Source organism: Somniosus microcephalus, chromosome 1 (genome assembly GCF_052327205.1).
Source record: "Somniosus microcephalus isolate GS21.2 chromosome 1, FLI_Smic_1.0, whole genome shotgun sequence".
NCBI classification, from domain to species: Eukaryota; Metazoa; Chordata; class Chondrichthyes; order Squaliformes; family Somniosidae; genus Somniosus; species Somniosus microcephalus.
In genome coordinates this window covers 104048234-104075856 of record NC_140987.1, presented here as the reverse complement: position 1 = coordinate 104075856, position 27623 = coordinate 104048234, and the positions used below count along the sequence as shown (strand labels likewise).

Genomic DNA, 27623 nt, shown 5'->3' with positions numbered 1-27623 from the left:
ACGGCCTCCCCCGGTCTGTCGCTGCTGTCTTCTGTTATGTGTCAGCTTGGCCTGCAAGAGAAAGGACCGCTTCTAAGTACAGTGTCAAGCCCTGATCTTACCCGCACTGCCTCCCATGTTCGATTAGCCCTGACAGTGTCAAGCCCTGATCTTGCCCGCACTGCCTCCCATGTTCGATTAGCCCTGACAGTGTCAAGCCCTGATCTTGCCCACACTGCCTCCTATGTTCGATTAGCCCTGACAGTGTCAAGCCCTGATCTTGCCCGCACTGCCTCCCATGTTCGATTAGCCCTGACAGTGTCTAAAGTCCTGATCTTGCCCGCACTGCCTCCCATGGTCGAATAGCCCTGACAGTGTCTAAAGTCCTGATCTTGCCTGCACTGCCTCCCATGGTCGAAAAGCCCTGACAGTGTCTAAAGTCCTGATTGCGCAAGTGCTTTTCATGACAGTCCCATAGCTGCTGGATGATGGCTGGCCATTAGGGCTTTCAGACCTGTTTGGCCATAAAGTGAGGTGCACATGCAGGGATGAGGAGGATACTGGAAAGGGTACTCACCCTGACAACCCGAGTGAGGTCGTTGAATTTTTTCCGGCACTGGGTTGGTGTCCTGCCAACCACGCTGTTGGACGTGACCCGGTTTGCCACATCCCTCTATGCTTTCCGATATTCGGCGGGCAGCGGCCTCCTGCCACCCTCAGGGAAGAGGATATGGCGCCTGCGGTCCACTGCGCCAACCAGCAGCCTCAGGTCACCCTCGCCGAAGCGCTGCGCTCTCTCCCTGGCCTTCTCCATTCTCCTGGGCGTGGAGCTGTTCCAGAAGCAGTGTTCAGGCCTTGCCTTAGGGCTGCAGTGTGCAGGGCGTGGCAGCCAAGCAATTCCACCCTCCCCCTTTAAGTGCTGACCGGCGCCTGACTGTCTGCCCTCAATTAGCAACTCGCCGCACCTGCGCTGCGCCCGCCTTCGGTGTTTGCGCCCCGGATCGCCGGCTTAGCGCCTAATGATAGTCGTGCATCGCCTGCTTTAGCGCAGCAGCAACCTCTTGGGGCGATGCAACTGAATATCGGCGAAGGTGGCGCTAAGTTGCGCCGGGCACAAAAGTTAGCGAACGCCATGCTGTAGCGCCCCAAACGTGGCTGTACTGAATTTCTAGGCCTTGGTTTCTGCAGTACCTTCTGTCCTGGGGCTCCTGCTGTATCAGCTCCTTTATTTTTCCTGCTGCACTTGAAACATCTATTTTATCACTACAGCTGACAAGTTAAACTCAGGTGACGATGTACTCAACATAGCTATAAATACAAGCTGTTAGAAGTTTAGATTCTGCCTTCGATATTTTATTGGGTGCAGCAGTGCTGGTCACTCCTGTAAGTGATCTGAGCATCTCACATTTAGGGTGTGCCCATACTCTTCAATATCTAATCATTATGATAGCATAAACCAGGGGTGCAACAATAGGAACCCCTTGTGATCTGAAATGGATATCATGTCTTAGCACATCCCTTACATACACTTCTCCAATCTTTTCGAGGGCAGACTAAGAAACACTTGGTGAGACGTAGCCAGACATGAATTGTTCGGCTGCTTTATTTCACACATAGCAAATGAATGTACAGAGTAATGATCAAAGCAGATTCCACTTACCTTAATCTCACTTCTCTCCTCAAAAACATGGGGAAAGTATTAGATCACACACCCTATCACTTTTGTGGGCTAACTTACTTGTTTATGGTATTACCTTTGTTTCAGATTACTTTGAACTGCAAAAACTGACCTGCTGCACTATTACCTTCCACATCTGGACTGTGTTCAAAAACCTGACCGCCCCTGTGTCCTTTTGTCCCTTTGTGTGTTCTCAGCTAGGGAAAGGGCTGAGTTGAAATTGAGTGGTAGCACCCCAAGAGGGAAGCGGGGCACTACTGGAAGTGCCCTGCCTCCCTCTTGGGGCGCTGTGAGGGAATATAGTGGTGCTACGTGCCGCGGTATTGCAGGCCTTCCTCCCCTTCTTAAAGGGGAGGGGCCTTGCCCAGCAGGGCCACTGGGGATCGGAGTGCCAGTAAAAGAGCCCGGCACTCAAGAGAAATGCCGGGCTCATGGAGTGCAGCCGGCACTCCGCGGGGGGGGGCAGGTCAGGAGGCCGGTGATGGCAGCAGAGGCAGCTGCTGGCAGGCGGCCAGCAACAAAAATGGCCGCCTGGCACTTCGCCTTTAAATAGCGCTGCCCCGGCTGCAGGTAGACCCCCCCAGACCCCGTCGGACATACCATCCGGCGGTAAGTCAGGGGGCGCTACTGAAGATAGAGGCCGGCGCGCTGTGCATGGCGACGACGTCATCACCAGCGGCACAGCGCCGTGGGGCACTAACGGTTACCGCCGCCGCTAACCTCCCGCTGAATTTTGCGTGAGGCGTAGGCAGCGACGTGCCTGGGCGCTAGTTGCTTTGCGCCCCGTTAGCGCCCCAGGAGGCGCAAAGCAACCGAATTTTCCCCCATTTTGTTTTAAAACACAACCCATAAACAGAAGTCAATCACACAATCCTTTCTGGGAAGAAAGAAAATGATCAAAAATCCCCAAACTTGTCTAAAGCCTAGTTTATAAATTCTTCAGATTAATTTGTTTTTAATGACTGCACTATACCTTTGAATACCTCCATCAGTATTTACTGAGAGTTGTGCAAGCACCCATACCTCTTCTTCTCACTGGCTTTACACCCAATACCCCGCTACCATATGCACCAATTGAATGTCGGCATTCTGTATATTCTACCCAATGGCAAGATTGGACACTGAGCTCTTGGTTCTGGCTGAGTGCACTTTTAGTGTGCTCCCCCTAAACTGCCCTGGACAGGAAGATTCACCCTTGAAGTTCTTTACATTAGAATGAAGAACGTTAACAGGAGATCTGATAAACTGTTCAGAATTCTAAAAGTTTTGATCAAGGCAAACAGTGAAGAGCTATTTCCAATGGTTGGTGAGTAGGTAACTAGAGTACATGGGGGATAAATTGCACCAAGTAATGCCTGTTTTTTAGGTGCTATGCGGCCACATTGACTCAAAAATAGGGTCTGAGATGCGTGTGCATACTTCCGATGGGAAATGCACAGGGCGCCATCTTGGTAAAGGTGTTTGCATGCATTTCACCTAACGACCGCCAGCAGTATGCAGAAAAGCAAGATGATGATGCGAATGTGTGTGCAATGCTGATTTGAAGCCACTGCTGCCATTTACAACTCCCAACTCCAGCCAATGCCCTGTCTTAACCTCACACAGCTGAACAGAATGAAGGACCCATCACCATTTAAAGGGATCATGAAGTTCTTACAAGCTACTTGCTGGCTTATTTCTTTTGGCTTTGTTGCAATTGTATGCATTTTTGGAGGCTTCCTATACTTGGCTAAAGTTTGAAAACTCTGCAGGGAATGGTTTGGCTGGTCTTGCAGTACTTTTTTGTCATATAAAATATTGTTCTGAAAGAAGTTGCTTCCAGACATGGGTGACCTGGTAGGGTTTCTTCTGGGAATTGAACATGACTGGGAGAATGAAGGGGGAGCAAGTGGAGGAGGAGGAGGAAGTGGTGGAGGAGGAGGAGGAGGAAGCGGAAGAGGAAGTGGAGGAAGAGGAACTGAGGTTACAACATAGATAGCCCCTTTCTGCCCAGGCTATACTTGATCAAGTTATTCATGAGCGATGCCAATAACCTGAACTGCACCACCCCATTCACCAAGAGTCTCATACAACTTACCATTCCTTTATTACTGACCATCACCACTCTTTCTGACAACACAAAAATAAAAACCATCAGGAAATGCCAATTAAGATCCAATTTTATAAATTCACTCATTCACTAATGCATACAAAATTAAACTAATCACCCTTGTGCATTCCCTTAGTGCCTGTCTTCTGTGTGCCTCTACCTTTCCTAGTGCTTCTATGAGGTGCTTCCCCAATGGCTGCAGCGTGGGTGGTGGAAGGCTGCTAACCTTCAATTGAGGAGACTGCAGATGGCCTTGGAGGATGACCTCGAGCAGCTCTGGGCCTAGAGGGCCTGGCTTCAGACTGTACCATCTTGGCCTGGGCTGCGGCAGTCTGGGCTGGCTGCTGGCAGAGTGTGGGGAGGGCGGGGGGGGGTGGTGGGTGAGGATGAATGCAGTCATCCTGAAGAGGACAGCATGTTCCTGTTCCATGGAACCACTGTCACTCCCTCAGGGCAGTGCCTCAAAAATCCTGGTGATCTGTTAGAGAACAGATTGCTGGACTGCTGTGATGACTTGCAAGCCCTTTGAACAATGGTATCCAGAGCCACGATGGCAGCAGTCTGAGCTTCAGTGGCAGCAAGCTGAGCCTGCATGAGAGCAGTCTGAGTTTGCATGACAGACTTCCACTGCAGCACTTTGACGTTGGATGGCTTGTACTTGTGCTGCAGTGGAAGCTTAGACATCAGCTATCAGACACTGCATGATGGTTGGGTCCACAAGTATGCTAATGGATCTGCCTACCCCTTCCATGCTGGAAATCATGGGCTCCATGCTCTGTACAAGGTTGGTGCCAGACTGCTCCATGCTCTTTGAAATTGCACTCAGGCTTTCTGGCAGGCCTGCCAATGCACCATTGCATACCCATCAGCATTCTTCTGTAGGCCATCCCATTGATGTCCTCATCTGAGTCCTCTGCAGCAGAACTAGCCCTCCGGGGAGCTGGCACCTGCGTTACCCTTTCCCTCTGCCCTGGCTGCAGTCCACTCATGCCTGGTGACCCACCACCTGTAGATCCCGCCTCTAAGCTACCCTCTAAACTCAGCGCATTGCCAGTATCTCAGCTGGTGGCTGCGAGTATCAGATCGAGTGAAGATGCTTCTTCTTCTTCATCACTCTCCTCTTCCTCTTCTTCTTGAACTAATGGCTGGGCAGGTTGGATTTCTTGGGTCTCTGAGATGAGAAAGGCACAAGGGTAAGGTTGTGGTGAGGGGAGTGGGGGAAAGAAAGAGGTGCCTGCTTACACCATATGCAACTTGTAAATCAGAAGAGTGGGATGTAAGAAGGAGGTTAACATATGAGGATACCGGCATCTTCTTTCAGACTCATCACTGGACATGGGCTCAGCCATGCCCCTCTCAAGAATAGCCAGCACCGTTTCCTCCATGGGGGTGAGGTGATGCAGGTGAGCCTGTCCCCTGCCAGTTAGGTTCTGCTGGTGCTGGTTATGCGCCACCTTTTCCTGCAAGAGAAAGAGAAGTGTGTCAGTGAGTGTGGTGTAATGTGCTTGGGTGATGTGCCTGTCATGGTTGAATAGCTCACAGTGTGTGCAAGCTCTGAGATTTAGGTGTGAGGCTTGCAGCAGTGGTAAGTGTATGAGGGTGAGATGAAGCTATGAATGTAAGGTATGAGTCATGTTTGGTAGAAGTTGCTGATAGTTGAGTGATGGGGGTGTGGTGCACTGAGCAGTGTGTGAGGCTAGTGGTGCATATGGTGGGATATGGCATTTGAAGATGAATTCACTGACCTTGACCACTCGTGTGAGGTCATTAAACTTCTTCCTGCACTGTGTTCACGTCCTCAGGGCTACACTGTTGGCATTCATCACAGTGGCTATCTGCTCCCACTGCACTTTGCTCTGTTGTCTGAAAGGCTTCCTGTGGAAAGAGATAGCGATGCACTAGCAACCCGCATTCGTTTGGAGGACTGCAGGCGGCACACAAACCTTGTGCTGCCTGCTCCTTTCCATGATTGCGGCACTCAGCCCAGCGCTGAACACGATGCTGAGTAGCTGAACGCTCAGCAGGGGGCCCAAGTTCATGCGAGGCTAGCACCAATGAAAGCTAGTCCTCCAAACGAATGCGGGTTGCTAGTGCATCGCTATCCCCGCGTCCATTTTCGGGGGCAAACAAATGTCTCGGCCCTTAACTCCACCAGAGTTCATAGGCTAGAACATCAATGGGACATGGCTGGGTTGCTAGTCTTCTGCCATGCAAGGGTTGTTATCACTTAAGCCTGAAACATACTGAGATCTACTTCAGTATTCTGTACTAAATCCAAAATATTTGTATAGAATATCATAGGCAAAAGTTCATACGTCACATTTGATTATAGAATTCTCTCTCAGATAGAATCATTGTTCAAAATTCTGTTTGTGCATCCAGATGTTTAATTGGAGAGTTAACTGTTGTTTGTTGAAACAGGATTGCTGGAGCTTGCACTGCGCTATGGAAATTCTGTGACTTGCCAATTGGTAACTACAGTACTGTTTCTTCAATTCATTCTGGCCTCCAAATTTGGGTGACACCTTTCCTTGTTACAATTGTCTGCAACTGCTGTTAAGCCACCAAATGTACCAAGAATGATTGTATTAGTGTTCCTGTTTTAATTGAATATTTTATTAAAATGTAGCTTTAAGGTAAACTTTTTCAGATGTTTCTGCTGCATTTGTAGAAGTTTTATTTTGTAATAAACTTGTTATAGGCTCAACTTAAAGGTAAAACATAGTTTGAACCTTGCCAGAGTATGCACAGCTGGAGAGGTGAGTTTATTTGCTGGTATAACTCAGGACAGTATAAACAGCTGCCCAAAATCCCTCTGGTGCCAGGCCTTGTGAGTGTCTGGCAAAACAGATTTAAAGGGGAGACATCACATCACCTCTTAGGTATCTGTCACATGTTAAGGAGGTACAGTATGAGTATACATGGCAACTTACCAGAAGCTAGAGCTGTCTTGATGTGGGGAATACTTTTTCAATGTTTACAAATGCCAGTATCTGGAGTAATCTTTAGAGTACTAATGCAAAGGAATTATCTATTAATGTGTGAGGGATTACCTATTATTTGTAACAGAATTTTGACAATTCTTTGCATTTTAGAAAGGTTACAATCAATGATTTTCTTCCTTATAATTGATACCATTATCAAGGTTTAATATGTAACAATTTCTCAGGACTCCTCCAGCAATTGTACCCTCCCAGTTCCATCCAATAAAGTGTTATCTTCAATAGAAATAGAGGTGCTACAATTGGCCTCAGCACCCCTGTATCAAGGAGGAGAAAGTCCCCCAGGGTTCTGTTCCTGGTCCACTGATCCTTGCTGGAAAGTTGATGGCCGGAATTTTGCCTACCTCAGCGGGTCCGGTGCGGGCGGTAGCCATGGCGGGTCGCGACCCCACTGCTAGCTCCATCCAGCTGCTGAAAAAGAACTTACGTTAATAGGGCCTTTTAAGCCCGACCAGTGTGTTACCCAGCCCAATTAAATGGAGCGGGTCTGGTGATGTCATTCATGACGTGTTTTCAGCCGGGATCTTTAAAGGGACCATGGCCATATTAGATTTGATGTTTAATCTAGCATAGTGTTGTCATTGTAGTACAGCATTGGAGTGCTGTAAATACTGACAATGACTGCACAGAGACAGAGGGCTGCACCCAGGTTCTCCGATGACTCCCTCCATATGCTTATGGAGCAAGTCAGAGCACACAGGGAGGTCCTCTTCCCTTCCAATGGGCGGAAGAGACCTCCCCAGGAGAGCAAAACATCATGGTTGCAGATTGCAGAGGAGGTCACAAGCAGGGATGTGGTCAGGAGGACCTGGGTGCAGTGCCGCAAATGTTACAATGATCTCATTAGATCAGGAAACGTTAGTACAAAGCCACACTCAACTTCATCCTCCTGTGCCTTTCATCACATCCCCATCACTCTGCCTACCCTAACCTACTCCTGCACATCCGTACTCACACCACCTTACCTTGCACCTCCATTCATCCCTCTCTCTATTTACATTATCACACCCCATCTCACTAGCCACCACTCACACTCACCCTCATCCTAGTGCAATCATACCAACTAACAACACACAAGGGTAGCCACTTGGATGTTTTATCCAATGTTTATGTAAAGTTTCTGTTAATGTGGTGTCAAACATAAAAAAATTTATGTCTTGGACAGATTTGTGTGCACCTTTGGAAGTGGCTTAATGAGTTGCAGTAAATGGTGAGACATAACGGTACCCCCCCCGCAATGGTGATGAGTGTGAAAGGAATGGCTTTGGCATGGTAGGAATGCTTTATGGTGTTGGCGTGGGGTGGTGCCAACCGGGCACATTATGTGGCAGCCATATGGGTATACAGTGTAAAGATTACTAAATCTGGCCATGGTGAGGGCATTCCTAGCCTCCTGGGCAGCAATGTGCTCGGGTGCTGATGCCCTCTCTCATGTACAACATCAGGTGATTGCGGAGAAGGTTGGTGTTGTTGGTGCTGCTGGTGTGCCTGGGGCTGCTGGTGTTGGGGCTCATCAAGAGACAGTGTAAATGGCACCCATGCTGATGGAATAGATGGCAGGTGAATTACAGATGACAGAAGCATTCTGTCAATGGTGAGAGAGTTTTTCCAATGAGGCGAGACTGGATGGAGACTTTGCTGGAAAGACTTGCAGCCTGCAGAATCTGTGTTGGAAATGGACTGAGCAACAGCTTCTGCCTGAGGAAAGTGATCATCTGTCAGGTGGGAGCTTTTACTGTACATTTGATGCTATCAAGTAATCAGCTGGAGCAATGGCCACGGTACTCCCGCCTCAGGTTGACAGATGTGGTCCCCGAGCAGCGCGGTTCCCGTGGCCATGCAGTTAAATTAAAAAAAGTAAGTTCAAAAAGCCTGTTAAGGGTCTGACAACTAGCTGTTAATCATCTCAATTGGGTCGCCCGCCGCTGCCGGTCGAGTCAGCTTCGCGATGACAGGCGCACCTGGGGGAAAGGTGCGTGGGGGGCAGGATGACAGTGGGTTCCCAATCCGCTGTCAAAAATAACAACTTCCCACCCAACCCGTCACCGATCGCGCCCGCTACCACCCCAGAAAATTCCGTCCGATGTGTGGACAGAATTTGAAGGGATGCTTCCCATGACAAATAGCTTAGTAATATTCACTCTCTAGAATTACTGATGAAGAATAGCTACTTGGGTGAAATAGTTGTGGTACAAATGACTAATCTAATTATTTGAATACTGATTCACCTGTATGAGATCTACATTCAGATTTGCAGGCATAAATGCATTTTTTGGCAGTAAGTAGTCATTAATGCGCATGTTCAGATCCACATCTTAATACAGGAAACTTTCGTTTAACCGGAGGTTAAAAGTCCGGAAAACTCTATCTACCGGCAAAATTCAGGAGCCGTTTTCTATAAGTTTTTTTACTTCTCGTTGCTTTTTTTTTTCCCAGTCAGGCTCTGCAAGGTCTGTAGCTAAGCAACAGCTTCAGCTAGAGACGCTTGCAGCTGCAGCCGACTGTTTTGAAGCTGTTGCTAAGCAACAGGGTTTGTTGATTCACACGGAGCTGAAAAGCTCTGTATGTTTTAACATTAGCGCTGGTTTATACGGCAGTTTTGATCTAACGGCACCAGCTCGGTCCCGTCAGTGCTGGATACCAGAAAGTTTCCTGTATACAGGCAATAGCAAGTTAAGCCATCTTATGGCACAAAGCTGACATTATTCAAATTTACTATTCTAACAACCAGGAATAGACATGTGGGAGTAAATTTTCATTTTCTACAGATCGTCATTAAGCATCGCCTCAGCAGAGTGTAGAGAGGAAATTCAGGCAGAGAGGACCACAGACTTACACAGAGCCTGCCAGATTATCCTTCCATTTAAATTAATGGAAGTGTTTTCCTTTCTCTGCTCTGCCCAGGATGGGCTTAATGGCCAACAGTAAAGACGATTGAGGGGTGATCTGATCGAGATGTTTAAAATGATAAAAAGAATCAATAGGGTAGATACAAGGAAACTATCTCCTCGAATGGGGGAATCAAGAATGAGGGCACATAATCTTAAAGTTAGAGCTAGGCCACTTAGGAAGGCAATCGGAAGCATCTTTTCACGCAAAGTGTGGTAGAAATCTGGAATTCTCTGCCTCAAAAGTCTGTGGATGCCAGGACAATTGGAACTTTCAAGACTGAGATCGATAGATTTCTGTTAAGTAAGGGAATCAAGAGAAATAGAGCTAAGGTGGGTAAATGAAGATGAGTGCCAGATCAGATTTGATCTAATTGAATGGCAGAGCAGGCTTGAGGAGCTGAATGGCCTTCTCCTGTTCCTATGTTCCTATCACAGGCGGAGTGACACATCAGCCACCGTTGAAAGTCCTCAACACTCCTCTAGAGCATGTAGAAGGAAGGTATTGGGTTGATAACACAAGTCATTTGAATGGTCTGTTACACCGTACAGCTAGATTTCATTGATGCTGCACTCGTAGTGCAGCTCCCAGTCTCACATCAATCGCTGCAGTACAGCCAGATTTCATTTATGCTGCACTCTTAGTGCAGCTCCCAGTCTCACATCAATCGCTGCAGTATGTTCCATGTCAAGCAGCAGCTCATTTACAGTGCCCAAAAGAAGGCTTTGCCGTACATGTAACCATGCACGTGCAGAGCTTGTCTCCCACCAGTTTAAACTTTAATTTAACATTTGGAGAACAAAGATGGCAGCATTTATACTGTTTGAACTTTTAAATTAATTCCAGATAGGCTTTAAAAGTGCATGTACAGAATAAATATATTCCATTAAAAAGGAAGGAAACTATTCGTAGTTTCAGGATGACATGGCTAAATAAATAGGTTGGAATCCAATTAAAATTGAAGAAAAGGGGTTATAAGGACAATAATAATGAAAAAGCTAAAGGAGAATATGAGAAAAGAAAAAAAATGTTAAGAGTGGGATAAAGAAAACTAAGAGGGAGTATAAGGGGAAAAAATGTCAAAAAAGGTAACATTATAGTAAAGTATTTTACAAATATATTAGTAAAATCAGAATTGTTACATGTGAGGTGGAACTACTTCGAGGAGAGGGTTATCAGTTTGTAAATGATCAAAAATGGCCCAGACACTTAAAAAAATACTTCTCATCAGTCTTTATTAAAGGAAAGGATATCAAAGGGGAGGTGAAACCTGAAGTGGTTGAGAGTGAGATGAGTGATATTATGATGGATAAAAGGAAAATATTAGATAAGTTAGTTAGGATAAGGGAAGACAAAATGCCAGGACTTGATGGATACCTCCTAATATCCTGAGAGAGGAAATTGCCAAGGCCCTAAAAAAAAGTATGACCCAGAAATTGCTGGAAAAGTAGGAGTAATGGCGCCTGCCATTATTAGTTCGCAAAAAATCCAGCAATTTGTGGCGAAGAAGAGATACGCTATTAGTTCTCCAAAATTGATAGACCATTTGCGCTGCTCCGCTGTTAACCTTGACAAAACTGAAAAAGCTGCAATCCTCGCTGTGAGTCTCTCCATTGAAATTAATTGTGTGTCATGAAATTGCTGGATTTGAGCCGTAAATGCAAATTAATCTCTGTTGCCATTTAGGGCTGACAATTCATGTCATAAGGACCCTGTTAATGATGTGATTTATGGTCCTGATATGAAACACAACATTGGAGGCCCAGAGAGGGAACAAATGAAGCTGTGGAGTTTCACTCCAGCATGTAGTGAATTGCTCCTAGAGGTTCTAACAACTTTTTTTTCTGTCATGGCATTACTTTTGTGCCATCCACATTCCCGTTAGTGTTGGAAGGCAATAATTTTCAGAATGCAAAGCTGTTTGACACTCAGAAATGCAAATTAGATAGATTTCTTTCGGAAAATAATTTTGGGTACAGTATATGAGTACGAATGTCTGTACATTTCAAACCTACCCTTCCACTCATTATTAACTTCTCAAGGACCAATGCAACAATTCTCAAACACAACTGTGTTACAATATCCTCTTCTTTTTAATTTTTTCTTACTATTCTTTCTGGGTCTTTTTTCTTTCTCTCTTTCCCTCTATTTCTCTTTCTGTATCTAATTTGACTCTAATTCACCCTGTTTCCTTCTTTGTTGTTTGCTCTGTTTCTTTCTCTATCTTTGTTAAGGAGATAGACTATTGGGCACAATGTTCATAAGGTCCCAAGTGCAACATTGACGTTGCTGCACTGTTATCAATTTGTATTTCCAGCAATTTGCAGTGCAAATATAGTGCCATCTGGGTGAGGAAAAAGGTCCAGTTTACCTCACTCGCTGCAAGATGTACTATTCCAGCAATTTCTGGGCCACTATTTCAGGGGTCTATTGAGTGTGCATGTGTGCTAGATGATTGGTGAGTGGCTAATGTCATGCCAAATTTTAAAAAGGGACACTAATCTGGAAAATTACAGTTAGCTTAACATCTGTGGTAGGAAAGATGTTAGTGTCTTAATTACGGATGAAATTACCTTATATCTAGATAAAGAGAAAATAGTTAGAAGTAGCTAGCGCAGCTTTCAGCAGAGATGAACATGCTTGACAAACATCAGAGAATTCTTTGAAGAGGTAACAGGCATGGTAGATGAGGGAATTGCAGTGGATGTGGTGTACCTAAACTTCAGGAAAGCCTTTGAGAAGATACCTCATGGGAAATTACTTGAGAGTCTTAAGGGGTGAGAAATTAAGGGGGAGGATAGCAAACTGAATTCACTTCCAGCATTAGTGGTTGAGGCAGAAACGATGTCAACATTCAAGATTGGATTGAATAGGTGGATGAAGGAAAAGAGGATATAATTGCATCTACTCTGGGCTGCATGTTGGCAGATGGTTATCTCTGTATATCCTCCTGTCAGCTTTAATTCCTCCCCTTGTCTACTCTATAGGAAAAGATGGTGCATAACAAGAGAGAGAGAGAACCTACAGAGGAGGGCACCCCTTCCCCCTCCCCCCTCTCTATGCCATCTTACACCTGTGGAGAGATGGCCTAAAGGTATCTTGGCAGAAAGGCCATTGAGTGAGCATGGAATGGCAAAGTAGGAGGCCTGGCTTCAACTCAGGGTTTGTACTAAACTTCTGCTATTTTTTCTCATTCAGTTTCTCACTCATTCGCTGGTGCAAAAATAGCACAATTGTTTGTCACTTGTTCTAATGTAAACAACATCTGAAGAATTACAACATCTTGCATTTATATAGCCCTTTTCATGTAACAATATGTCCCAAAGTGGTTTACAGAGTCGTAATCAGATAAAAATAGGCATTGAGACAAAGAAGGAGATATTAGGAGGGATGACCAAAAGCTTAATCAAACAGGTAGGTTTTAAGAAGGGCCTCAAGGGAGGGAGGAGAGGGAGATGGAGAGGTAGAGAGGGTTTAGGAAGATAGTTCCACAGTGTGTGGCACAGCCATCAATGGTAGGACAAAGGGAGAGGGGAATTCACAAGAAGCCAGTGAGAGGAATGGGAAGTTTTTTGTGGGCGGCGGTGGGGATGGGGTGGGTGCAGTTGGAGGCATGGAGAAGGTTATAGAGATAGGAAGGTGTAAGGCCATGAGGGAATTTAAACACAAAGATAATTTAAAGTTGAGGCATTGCGGGACCAGAGCCAATGTGCATCAGCAAGGAGGGTGAATGAGATTTGGTGCAGCATAGGATGTGGGCAGCAGAGTTTTGGATCAGTTGAATTTTGCATGTGGAGGATGGAATGCTGCCAGGAAAGCACTGGATATGAGTCTGGAGATGTCTATGACCGTTTCCAAAGATGATGGTTTCAGTCTTCCCAATGTTTAACTGGAGGAAATTGTAGCTCGTTCAAAATTGGATATCAGACAGGCAGTCAAACGGCACAGACAGTGGAGCAGTCGAGAGAGGTGGTGGGCAGGTGAAGCAAGGTGTCGTCAGCGTATGTGTGGAAGTGAATTTTAATTCAGAGCAGGTTTCTGGCGGGAAACTGCTCCAGCGAGTTAATTTCCCACCTGCCAGAGGCAGCAGGAGGCCACGGCGATTTTAACCATCGGGCTTCATTTAACTGCCGCTGGTCCACTTCCCTAGTGAGGTACCCTATTGTGCACCTAAAATTAGCAAGTCTGCTTTGGGTTTTGCATATACAGTATCTCCTACTTAACTGCATAATGTTTAATTGGTAAGATTCTAACATACTGAATTTTATATATCAACCTGCTTAATTGAATCCTGTTTTTTTTTACATAAACTGCATACTGTTTTTCCGCAGAAGTTGACCCCTACCTGTTTATTTGTGCAATGTGTCATCATTAAGCCGATAGATCTGGCTTGCACCAATAAAATAATGGGCTATTATATACACTGTCTGTACTGTGTAGTACAATTAACCAGCATAAGCTTTTCATAGAAGACTTCAAGTAATGTGGTGACATATTTATAGTTTTAAAATAAAGCCCTTCCTTTATTGATCAGCAGAATTATTGTTACTTTCATTTCAGACTGACAATCCAAATACTCCAACTGAAACATTTTGAGGAAATTATAAAGATGCTAAAGAAAGAACCCATTCATTTTAGTTTAGGTCATTTAGTTACATAGCTACTTATATGTAATTATATAATAATCACCAGTTCCAACTTTGCAGATTAAAGAGGAATTGTACCTTTTGAGGAGTTTCCAAGTTCCCAAAGTTCCTGAGACAACCAATTCCAGGAATTCAATTTCAAAGACTTTATCTGTAGTATGAACTATTACAATGCATCTTTTGTGAACATCACTTTTTAAAAAAATGCTAAATTAAGTTACAATTTTAAACATGATCAGCAGCACAGTACCATCATCACATCGACAGTCAATGCCATTTTGCACCTCTGTTTGCATTTCTGGTTCAAATGATATGCATGTCAATTTACGACAGTGACGAGGATCCTTTACAAGGGAAATGCTGCCTCTCATAGTTAGTAGATATGTTTGTCAAGATGTGTGAAGCAAATTTAATTGATAAAAAGTTTTGTATTAAAAGGTGAATTTAGTTCAAAAAGAACAGACAGTGAGACCTGGTCATACAAATGTTTTACCAACCTACCAGTGCCTCACCTATCACCCCAAACTGGTGCCAGTAGTTTTTTGTAAATATGGCCCAGATTTGTGGTCAGCGGTGAAGCAAAGGCATTTGCTGCTAGCGCCGAAGTAAGCTTCGCACGAAGATCTCACGATCTCTGTGTCGAGAATTTCAGGTTTTCAGACATGTAGTTGAAATCAACGTAGTACAGTGGGAATCGCATAGCTGCTGTGACGTCAACAAGCTGTCTAAGCAGCCAATCCAACTGTAGAATTCTCAATAACAACAGAAAATGCTGGAAAAACTCAGCAGGTCAGGCAACATCCGTGGAGAGAAATTTGAGTTGACGTTTCGGGTTTGACCCTTCTTCAAAACTGGAGAGAAAAGGAACTAGATCGAAGGCAGGGCTGCGATCGGACAAAAGAATAAAAGAACCAAAAGAAGTAAAAGAGATTAGAAGCTAGACGAGATGGTAATAGGCTGGGATTAGGTGTAAAGTGTACTGGCAGGGCAAAAGATAGCTGCCAGGTGTGAGAGAGAAACAAAAGGAAAGGGGGGGGGGAGGAAAGGAGTGGAAAAATATAAGTAAAAATGAAATAGGGGCCGAGGTTATGATCTGAAATTGTTGAACTCGATATTGAGACCGGAAGGCTGCAGAGTGCCTAATCGGAAGATGAGGTGCTGTTCCTCGAGTTTACGTTGAGCTTCCGTGGAACAGTACAAGAGGCCAAGGACGGTGAGGTCCGAGTGGGAATGGAGCGGTGAATTGAAATGACAGGCGACCGGAAGCTCGGGGTCACCCTTACGGGCTGAACGGAGGTGTTCCGCAAAGCGGTCACCCAATCTGCGTTTGGTCTCCCCAATGTAGAGAATTCTCAAAGACAGTGAACAAGGAATTGGGAAGCTCCTAAAGTTCTAACTTTTTAAAAATGTTAGAGATCAAAACAAAGATTAGGGCTCTCACATGGGGAAAAGGCAAACTTGAAATAAAGATGAACAAACTTTTTTTAAAATTTTAAGTTTCTTAATTTAAATTTTTATTAAAATGGATAAATTTGACACTGCACAAAATTAAAATTAGTTTTTCAGGGCCATAACCTTTGTTTAGCAGTCAATATGCTGTTAAAATCCCAGTTACATCTAATCCCTTTGGGTCCAACTTTTAGTGGGAAATTTAACAGCGTACTTACTGTGGAAGAACCAAAGTTTTCATCAGTTTCCCTGATTTGAGAGATTTCACTGATTGCCGGCTCTGTCTGTCTGTCTGCCTGTCTGCCTGTGTGTGTGTGTGTGTGAAGATTTCTGAATTCGGCTGTGCGTGCGCTAAATACTGATGTTGAGGTAAATTTCAAAGGCGAAATGACAGTGAACACTGCCAGTTCGCTTTCATCAGGACAGCAAATTTCAGCAAGGCCCACGGCGCAGATCACCAGAAGGCTTAGAAAGAGAAAAAGTGAGTGGATACCAAGCTTGGGTTTTAAAAACATGAGAGCTCCAAAAGGGTGGAAAGTCACAGAAAACTAAAAAAAATTGCAATTCCTGCAGAAGATGTAGGAGATGCATAGGTCCCGATTTCCTGCCAGCCGTCGGGCGGGTTTTCAGGCGGGCGGGGGCCGAAAATCGCCGAAATAGGGGGTCGCGACCCCCCCCGTCTGATTCCCTGCCCCGTCCGACTTTCGGACCGCCGTTTCTCCGCGAGCCGATTCAGTCCCACCCGCCGCTGGCGGGACTAGCCGTCGGGACCCTAATCACCAATTATTGGCATGTTTAATGCCATTTTAGGGTGCCCTTGCGATTTTCAGGGGTTCCCCAGAGCCTGCGCCTGCGCCTGCGGGAAACCCCGCTGATGAAACCTGGCGTGAAGCTTGCCGTCTTGCTTGCTCTCAGCTGCAGGTCATTCGGGAAAGCTGCGATTTAAACGGAGAGCATTTGTATGTTGAAGGACCTTGTTGTTGCAGGCTTGGGGCTACTTCTTCAAGGCTTAGGCACAGCTGTGGAAGGTTGGAGCCTCACCCACTTCTCCAATGTGATCTCCTGGGAAGCCCCTCTTGCCACCCTCACTCAGCGCTTCCTCAGCAGAGGCATCTACCAGAAGCATGGGACGCCTTTTTTTCCTCCCTTCTTGCCATTAGAGGATCTCCAGCAGCAGAGGCGGCAGCAGCAGAACCAGGAACAGCAGGATGAGCACCAGGAGCACCAGGCTGCTGCTCACTCACCTGAAGCTGCACAGGCCAGAAGGGGCCAACGCTTGGAAGTGGCTTGAGATCATCTTGCTGCGCTTTAGGGGGCCATGGGGACCCATATCTGCACTGGCAGTCCTACTCAGAAGGACTTCCATGAAGGTCTGGTTTCTCTGTTCAATAGATGGCCAACGCTCCTCAAGAGATGTCATTCTCTTATGAGCACTCACCATGTTTTCTGTACCCTGGCGAGTTATCTTCTCCATGGAGGTTGCCAACCTTTCCATGGTGATGCGTTCCTGCGCCAATTACTGCACAAAGGCTCTGCTCATGGTCGCTATGGACTCCGCCATTCGCTCCACACTCGCAGCGACCCTGGAGACAAAACCTGCCAGAGACTCCTGCATCTGTGCATGGAGATCCATCACCTCTTCTCTTGCGGTTGGACCCAGAGGCAGAGGGTCGACATGCAGCGCAGCTGAGCTGAGCTGGCAGAGTCCTGCGCCCTCTGACGAGGACTCTCCACTGCTGTCCCTGTCTCCAGAATCTGCTGAGGCTCACTTGTGAGCTGTGAAACACCAGGTGACAACACTACTCTATGTCCCGAAGGTCCCCCCGAAGTGTGAGTGTCTGTGCTGGTGCTGGGTGCGCTTACTTCTGCTGATGCTGTGCCCTCAGAGGTTGGAGCTTCCTCTGAGGAGTCTGGCTGCACAGCCTCTTCCTCCTCCACAGTGGGGATGGGCTCTCTGGATGGTCCTGTGGGGGAGTAGAGGAAGGAGTTAGAGATGTGATGCCAAGGTTACATGCACATTCGAGTTGACATCTGCTGACACCTGCATCCATACAGCCTTGGTCTCAGTGGGAGGCCTCTTCCTGCCTGACTTAGGGAAGAGGACCTCCCTGTGGGCCCTAACCCCATCCAATAATGCCTGCAGGGAAGCTTCATCGAATTTGGAGGCAGCTCGGGGTCTGGCACTGGCCACAGCTGCTGAAGGCTCCTCTGCCATCCTGTATGGTTCATTTGGAAGCCAACAGAGGAAGCAATGCTTGCTGTGGACCTTGAAAGCAGCACGAATGATGACATCATACTGTGGTGCTTCCTGACTGGAAATGGACAATTAGCAAGGCTGCCCACACGCTGGAAATTAATTGGCCACTTGAGGGAAAATTGCGTGCAGCTGGCTGACCCATTTTTTTGTGGGTCAGAACCCCACATTCGGGGGAATCCGACCATTTCCCACACAATCCACAAAATCGGGTCCATAGAGTACAAAAGCAAGGAAGTTATGCTAATCCTTTATAAAACACTGGCTAGGCCTCATCTGGAGTATTCTGTTCAATTCTTTAGGAATGATGTCAAGGCCTTAGAGAGGGTGCAGAAGAGATTTACTAGAGTGGTACCAGGGATGAGGGACTTCAGTTATGTGGCAAGACTGGAGAAGCTGGGGTTGTTCTCCTTAGAACAGAGAAGGTTGAGAGGAGATTTGATAGAGTTGTTCAAAATCATGAAGGGTTTTGATAGAGTAAATAAGGAGAAACTGTTTCCAGTGGCAGAAGGGTTGGTAACCAAATCACATAAATTTAAGGTGATTGGCAAAAGAACCAGAGGCCACATGAGGAAAAAAAATTATGCAGCGAGTTATTCTGATCTGGAACGCATTGCTTGAAAGTGTGGTGGAAGCAGATTCAATAATGGCCCAGAAATTCGGGTCAGAGGCTTCCCGCGGGTGTAAGCCCCCGACCTGCACTTACCTTGCGCGCTGGCCGTTGTGCTGTGGGCCCCTATGGAATTCCGATCCTGTGTCTGCCCCAACTGCCGGCACGCAGTGCTTGTGTATCCCAGGGGCACAGTTAGTTCGATGCGTCCCCTGGGATCACGTGGGCCATGGGGAGCCAATCGGAGCAGGGAAATGCCCATTCATAAGTTTGACAGGAAGAGCTGTCAAAACTTAGAAATACTATGGGCCCCAAAACATCACTAAATCTTCAAATAATTTTTTTTTAAATCACATTTTTTAAATAAACTATAAATTACATGAAATAACTATTTTAAACAATAATTTAAATTTTTGAAAATAATAATTTTATTTTCTAACGGGGCTAAAAATAAACTTACCTTGCTTTAAAGTATTTAAAAGTAATAAACCTGTGGAAAAAATGTTTTAATTTTAATTACACTAATTCACCACTTACCTTGTAAAAAGCAGGCCTTACGCCTGCTTTTTATATGTGTAACTCCTGGAGACTTACCCTCCGGGAAAACCTGCAAAAAAAACGTAAGTTCGATGCGCACGCGCAGCCTCTCCCGCGCACGCGTTCGACCTCTGAACCCCTTCATTCAGGGGAACAGAAGTGCCGGTTTCCCGCGCATGCGCAGTGCATGCAGGAAACCGGCACTTCCGTTGGGCCTACAGGTGAGTACCCCGTGCGTACTCACCCATGGAGACCAAAGTTCTGGGCCAATAACTTTCAAAAGTGAATTGGATAAGTAGTTCAAGGGGAAAAATTTACATGACTATGCGGAAAGAGCAAGGGAGTGTGACTAATCGGATAGCTCTACCAAAGAGCCGGCACAGGCATGATGGGCCAAATGGCCTCCTTCTGTGCTGTGTCATTCTATGTGCAATTCATCTTGATTTCAATATACTGGGCACATTGGGATGTGGAATTGAAATAATGGAGTATTTTTAAATAGAAGGAAAATTAGGCGTGGCTCAGTTATGGGTCCCATCATCTCCGGCAGATTTCCCTTTTATGATTTTTAACTTTTGTGGTGTCCTGCACTATGGGCCTCACCCTTTAATCATGAGAAGGCTTTAGGAAGGCAACGCAATTGGGGCTGTTTTCAATTTAATGGCTTTACACTGGGAATTTTTAAAACAACGCATTTAGGAATATCTAAGACATTTTTCCCTAGCTACAAACACACCAAATCTATATTTTTTATTAAAAAGGAGACAGTAGTATAAATTCAGGAATTGATATCATTCTCACCTGTAAAATTTTTATGTGGCAGCAGGAGGACTTTCATGTTTTAAATTATTTTAATTGTTAAGATAGTATCCACTGGACACTTTTTTACTGATACAACGTGGCATTCTGATGCCATAAAATCCACTTGCTTAATGAGGCTTACATTTTAACTGGAAAATGCTCAACTGATCGACAGTGAGAGCAGACTCTGTGAAATGTGGCCAGTAGCTTGTGGTTGTTGGCATTCTTACTAGTGATAAAAGCTCATTATTAATTCTCCATCTATTGCCGACGTTTAATCACAATTCTGAAAGCGCCAAAAATATTCCAAACTAGACAAACCCAAGAAGTGAACGTAGTAACTAACTACAGTTTCTAATTGCACCTGATGTATTATTTTAATGACGGTATGTTTTCTTCACGTCCTCTGATGTATAAATTAATTCTTGCCTACGCTATTCCTTAGTGATTTTAAATACACGTTGGGTTGTCAATTATAAAATTTATAACTACAAACAAAGACTTGCATTTATTTAGCGCCTTATGGAATCTCTCAGAAATGTCATTTATTCTAATTTATGACAGTGGGTCTGGGGATTCTCTTTGGGTTGATCTTGTTTTTTTTTAATTTGTTCATGAGGTCTGGGCGTCGCTGGCAAGACCAGCATTTATTGCCCATCCCTAATTGCCCTTGAGAAGGTGGTGGTGAGCCGCATTGTTGAAACACTGCAGTCCGTGTGGTGAAGGTACTGTAAGCCATTCTGATTGTCTGACAGCTTATAGAGTTCAGACTCATGGAACAGACAACACAAAACCCAATGAAGCTGTGAAACTTATTTTACTTAAAAATCAACACAAGGTTACAAGTAAGTACCAGAATACGAACTGTACTCAATTCATGTACTTATCATAAGCAAGCATCTAAAATCATTGGCCTAGAAATTCAGTACCACCACATTTGGGGCGCTACAGCCGGGCGTTTGCTAAATTTAGCGCCCGGCGCAACTTAGCGCCACCTTCGCCGAAATTGAGTTGCATCGCCCCAAGAGGTTGCTGCTGCGCTAAAGCAGGCGATGCACGACTATCATAAGGCACTAAGCTGGCGAGCCGAGGCGCTAACACCGAGGGCGGGCACAGCGCAGGTGCGGCGAGTTGCTGATTGAAGGCAGACACGCTGGTGCCGGTCAGCTCTTAAAGGGGGAGGGTCGATTTGTTTGGCTGCAACGCCCTGCACACTGCAGCCCTGAAGCAAGGCCTGACCATTGCTGGTTCAACAGTTCAACGCCCAGGACCATGGGGAAGCCCGCTATTCTTCCAAATCCCATTGCATGCTCTTGCTGCTTGTCCAGGGTCATGGGGAAGGAGATGTACTGACGTCTCCTTCTGAAAAGGGCATTGGTCACCTGGCGGATGCAGCAATGCACCGCGAACTGGGAGATGTTGGCAATGTCCCCAGTAGTGGATTGGAAGGAGCCGGTGGCATAGAAGTTGAGAGCCACCATCACCTTCACTGCCACCGACAGAGACGTCCTGCTCCTCAGCCGTGGCTGCAGATCTCTGCGAAGCAGGTGGCAGATCTCAGTGACCACCTCCCTTCTGAATCGCAGCCTCCGAACACACTGCTCCTCAGACATGTTCAGATATGAGAACTGCTGGCGGTATACCTTGGGTGGGTAAGGCCTCCTGTGCTGACACCTGTTGGCCCTTCTCCATCTGGCCATGATTGGCACTCTCTCACGGCATCTCTGAGCCCTTTGAATGCAATGCAGAAAGCCAACGTCTCCACCCATTGCAGCCCCCATTATATGTGGCGACTCTAGGCTATGGCACTGAAAGTTTAATCCAAGTGCAAAGCTCTGGCCTGAAGCCAGAAGTACCTGTGCGAGCGCTGAGTCAAAGCAGAAAGCTCTCTCCCTTTGTCTATCTCCAAATATCTGTCTCTCAAACAGAAGGATTGGCACAAAATCGCTGCCACTTATAATGCAGGAGGAGTCCCCTTTAAATTGCGCCCCCCACGTCCCGCAGCGACTGGGAACCGTTCCCCTCTACCAGTCACTGGGAGCGCCAGGCGCAAAGAAGGGGGGTGCCACTGAAGTTCCGGTTTGGGGCGCACCAAGGACGTTGCACCATGAAATGACGTCAGGATCTGCGCGCGCAGCTGAGCCGGCGCTGCGGTTTTGCGCCGCCGCTAAATCTTGACTGAAGTTCGCGAGAGGCGCAGATTGCGACGTGCCCGGGCGCTAGCCGCTTCGCGCCCCACTTCTCGCCCTCTTAAGGGGCTAGCGGCTGGTGCTAACAACTGAACTTCTAGGCCATTTACTTTAAGCTCAGGTGATTATAAGCAAAACCACATACATACTATTCACCAGATGAGAGGTCAATTCAATGATGATAGATGTACGACTAACTTTAACTGGCAACTGACCAGGTCACCATCGACTATAGCCCCGATTGCAGCCCCGAATGTTTAGAAACAGTGGCCTAGAAATTGGGTTGGGGCGCCAAAGTGGCGCAAAAGTCGCCTGAGCGCAGGATTTAGCGCAGCGATCGGAATGATACCGATCGCCAGAAATTCAGTTTCAGTGCCCCTCGAGGGACACGGGGTGAGGCTCGAGGCGCTCTGCGTCCCTCTTAGGGCGCTGAAACTGATTATTGCAGCGCAAGGTGCCGCAGCGCCACATGCTGCGGCACGGCACGCTGCGGTACTGCAGGCCTTCCTCCCACTGTTAAGGGGGAGGTGCCTGCAACAGCGCGATCCCCGCTCGCGAGTGCCGGCAAATGAGCCCGGCACCAAGGAGAAGTGCCGGGCTCTCGGGAAACAGCCGGCAATGCCGCGGGGGGGGGGGCGTTAGGAGGCCGGGGACGGAGGTGCAGGCAGGCGGCCGCCGAAAAAGCGGCTGCCCCGCACCTCCACCTTAACTTGCGCCGCTGCCGGCACAGTAAGGCCCCGTGAACCGGGCGCGGGTAGCGAACGGCGCAACTGCAGCGTTCGCTACCAAATATCGCAAACGGGGCACGAATGGGGCGCTGCGCACACCGATGACATCATTAGCGCCCCTACTGAATATCGCGGGAGACGCAGCCAGTGGCGCTACAGCCACTGACTGCCTCTTTAGGCGCTAACAGGTGGCGCTACTCACCCAATTTCTCCCCCAGTACCTTTTATACCCCAAAATTTGGCAACCCGCCCACTGCGTACGTGGCTCTAACTATATGGCAGAATGGTCGGCAGTTGTTTCCCAGACCCTCTTATCACTAGTCCGTTAGGCAACTCTGGGCCTTCAAGGCTAGGTACATTCCATAGTCTGAAGATGTTTCTGTTATTGCACTGATTTCACAGTCAATAGTCTGTTCCCACAGAACTTCAATAAGCTTGTTTTCCATATCTGTTGAAAGACAATTGGCAGCTTTTACAGCTTACAAGTCAAACAGTTTATTTTGCAAAGTTCTCACAGCAACCAGTCTTTGCTCTCGCGAAACACGATGATAAAATTTGGTCAACTTTTACAGCAAATAGTGTGTTCTACAGTACTCCCACAGTGCTGTTAGTGAGGGAGTTCCAGGATTTTGACCCAGCAACGATGAAGGAATGGTGATATACTTCCAAGTCAGGATGGTGTGTGACTTGGAGGGAAACTTGGAGGTGATGGTGTTCCCATGTGCCTGCTGCCCTTGTCCTATTAGGTGGCAGAGGTCACGGGTTTGGGAGGTGCTGCCGAAGAAGCCTTAGCGAGTTGCTGCAGTGCACCTTGTAGATGGTACACACTGCAGCCACGGTACGCCGGTGGTGGAGGGAGTGAATGTTTAATGTGGTGGATGGAGTGCCAATCAAGCAGGCTGCTTTGTCCTGGATGGTGTCAAGCTTCTTGAGTGTTGTTGGAGCTGCACTCATCCAGGCAAATGGAGAGTATTCCATCACACTCCTTACTTGTGCCTTGTAGATGGTGGAAAGGCTTTGGGGAGTCAGGAGGTGAGACACTCGCCGCAGAATACCTAGCCTCTGACTTGCTGTTGTTGCCACAATATTTATGTGGCTGGTCCAGTTAAGTTTCTGGTCAATGGTGACTCTCAGGATGTTGATGGTGGGGGATTCAGCGATGGTAATGCCGTTGAATGTCAAGGGGTGGTGGTTAGACTCTTGCTTGTTGGAATTAGTCATTGCCTGGCACTTGTGTGGCACGAATATTACCTGTCACTTATCAGCCCAAACCTGAATGTCGACCAGGTCTTGTTGCATGCGGGCATGGACTGCTTCATTATCTGAGGAGTTGCGAATGGCACTGAACACTGTGCAGTCATCAGCAAACATCCCCATTTCTGACCTTATGTTGGAGGGAAGGTCATTGATGAAGCAGCTGAAGATGGTTGGGCCGAGGACACTGTCCTGAGGAACTGCTGCAGCGATGTCCTGGGGCTGTGATGATTGACCTCCAATCACCACAACCATCTTCCTTTGTGCTGGGTATGACTTGAGCCAGTGGAGAGTTTCCCTCCCGATTCCTATTGACTTTACTTTTACTAGGGCTCTTGATGCCACACTCGGTCAAATGCTGCCTTGATGTCCAGGGCAGTTACACTCACCTCACCTCTGGAATTCAGCTCCTTTGTCCATGTTTGGACCAAGGCCATTTGTGCACTAAGTGTGGATAATGAGGAATCAGTAGCAACCATCTTGAATTGACACATAAATCACGTGGCTAGCCAGGTCTCCAGCGCCATTATTTTTCACTCTAAGTGGCAGAGGTGTGAAAAGTGTCTTAAATGCAGTAAATTCGCAGTTGCCATTGATTTCAATACAGGCGGGGCTATGATCGTTAGCTGTTCAACTTTTTCAGTGAGTGTCTCGGAGGAGCGGTGCAACCATTCCAGCAAATTATGGTGTAAGTAATGGCATAAGTCACTCATTTTCCTGGAATTTCTGCACCATCATAATGGCGTATGCTGTAGATATTACTGTAGTGCAAGCTTTCAGCAAATTCAGGCCCGTCATTTTCACTGTTGTGCTCAATTAAAATGTGAAATTCTACTACACGTAAAAAAATAGTTGCCTGAGTCACTGGTTTCCAAATGGATGCAGTGAGCACACTGTGAATGTTCAAATAAGGTCTGCAAATGAGGCTTGAATGGTTTTATCTCCATTCATGGGTTAATTAATTGAATCACACTTTAAGCACACCCACAAATCACTCACACAAATAAAGTAGTCATGCCACATAGCTGCTCTCTGAATAGAATTGGGCCCCCAATGGTTGATGCCAAATTACAATGATTACATTCAGTAATGAAATGCTGAATATGTCAGTCTGTCAAAGGAAAGTTGTCTTTGGAAGACAGCTGCTAGAAAATTACCAAGATGTTTCCATTGCACATTTTCTGTAGGACCTTTTGTTAAAAATTGTATAAACCCCTTATGCACATTTCCTGTCGGTCTATTTTTTTCCACTCAGTTTATATTTGTGACAACAGCCTTAACATCAGACTGCACTTATTAAGGAACAGTATAACTGGCAGGGATTTTTGTCTAAATATGTGCTGGAGTGTTTTTCCTATTTGAGTAAATGGCAGGTGCAATTTTTTCATGGCTTTAGTTAATGCAGTTTCTATTAAACATCTATGATTTATGATGACACACTAGAGCAGCGCTGACATATTTGTATGTCATGTAAACTGGTTGTAATCTCTGTAATTCCTTTGTTCATGCTCCAGACAACAACATTTTGTGTACAGACACGTCTGCACAAAGCAACATTTCTCCATGGCCATGCATGAGTTGTCAAATAATGCAAGTCATCAAACTTATTACTATAACTTTTTATTTCAGAAGAAAAACACTCTTTTCTTTGCAAAGAAGCACCATTTGTCAAATCACTTTTGTTAGGAAACGTTGACTGCTGAGATCAATAGAATTAAGCAAATTAAAAGGAGGAAGAATGAACACAGGGGTTAGGGTTCAATAGATCTGTTCAATGTCTAACAGAGCCAAATCCTGGTGAATATCGAACTCATTTGCCAAGACTATTTATACGTATTTAGGATTATACTTGGATCAGAATTTCTAGGCAACCAGAAATACAGGAAATGGTACAATGGCATTCTGTCTTTGAATTTGTATTATATTTAGATGAGCTGGTCATTTATCCAGACTAACTGTACCTCCTAAGTAAATCTAATAAAGCTGCATTTTAAGTGAGGTGGATCTGATTATTTTCAAATGACACTGCTGTTTCAGCTTTGGTCAAAAATTGTAAGCAATAAATCTTAATCTTCAGAATGCCAGGAGACAAGTTTACTTGTGGTGACAACCATTCCCAGGCTTCAATATGATTTTATTGTTAGAGATTGACTTTGTTGAAGTTATAATGCAATCATGTCATTCTTTAAAATCTGGAATTTTCATTCGCTGGAGATCTTGCCTTAATGATGACTTTCATCCAATGAAAATCCTTTTTTTTTAAAAAAAAGTTGCTCGCACATCCAAAATGGACATAAGGCAGAAGAAGAAAAGTGAGTCAAAGATTTTAAAGTTCAAATAAATAGCACAAAATGTAGAAGAGATGAAAAGGAAAAAAATTAAAGTTAAAATGAAAAAAGGACAGAGACTGGGGAAGTCTCTGGGGAAGAAGAAAAAGTGGAAGTATCAAAAGGGAAGACACGGCAAGCACAGGTGAAGTCTTTTTTAAACCTTTTATATAAAATCACATTTTAGTTGCTTAATTTGGTGTTAATTTGGTGTATCCTATTTAAAAAAAACAATCAACATGTCTGTCTCTCTGGCTGAACAGTGTGATTGTTTTCAGCTCACTCACATTAATATTGCAGTAAAGCTATTTCTGACTTTTGAATCGTTTTATTACTATAATATTATTAATGTTCAAGAGCTGAAAAGAAACAAAAACTATTGTGCCCAGAGAGACAGGAATTTTGGTTGACAACATTTCGTTTAAATAAAACGAACAAGCGGATCATATGCTTACTTTTATTCCCTCTCAATCGTCTCCTGCCCTCTCTTGAAAGTGATGAATCTGCAAGCACCAGCACCAAGAGGCCTTTCTTCATGTGTGAGCTTAAACAGTGCATTTCCGCAGGTTATTCAAGCATGGGGACATCACAGCTTGGACCAATCCTGTCCTCACTTGGCATCTACACATTCATATTTCTACAGTGGTCACTGAATAACTTTCTGGCTGACTCCTCCCTCCTCCCCCAAGGCCAGCTGTACCATTCACCATGCAGATTCACTTTAAGAAGTAAATTGCATCCAATGGGGTAAAAGTTGATTATGGGCACATAACCAATGGTGCTCAGAAGGCACACACCTCAACTGGATAGCCCGAGTCTCACACGAACTTGGGCTGCAAATCATTTTTTTACTGTTTTCATCTGCGATGTTCATCTTTCACTCAGTTAAATGTACACAGCTAGAAGTAACGTGTATCGCAGAACTCTCAAGTTTGGGCTCAACTCATTCTAAGCACAGTATACAAGTCTGATTTTAAAGGAAAGGTAATAAATATTTAACTTTTACAAGGATGAACTTTCCTTTTGTGAGGTAGACATGATTTTCAGTGCAAGTCTGCTGTGAAAAATGCTGGGCTTCCAGCTGTCCAGGTTTGGATGAAAGTCTGGACACAGTTGGAAAATATAAAAACAATAACAACTGCTTGCACTTTTATAGCATCTTCAACATAATGAAATATCCTAACCTGCCTT

General features: G+C 45.7%; 1 long non-coding RNA gene across 2 annotated transcripts; it reads right to left on the bottom strand.

Moving 5' to 3' along the window:
- Positions 1-827: 827 nt before the first annotated feature.
- Positions 828-27133, bottom strand: LOC147124268 (uncharacterized). 2 transcript variants are annotated; one of them, XR_015077918.1, is made up of 4 exons: positions 26888-27133; positions 7093-7159; positions 5052-5206; positions 828-4917 (listed from the first exon to the last, which is right to left on the bottom strand). It is a non-coding gene; the product is annotated as an uncharacterized LOC147124268 (long non-coding RNA). The 2 variants fall into 2 exon arrangements; XR_015077913.1 differs by having other exon boundaries at positions 828-5206.
- Between the last annotated feature and the right edge of the window lie 490 nt (positions 27134-27623).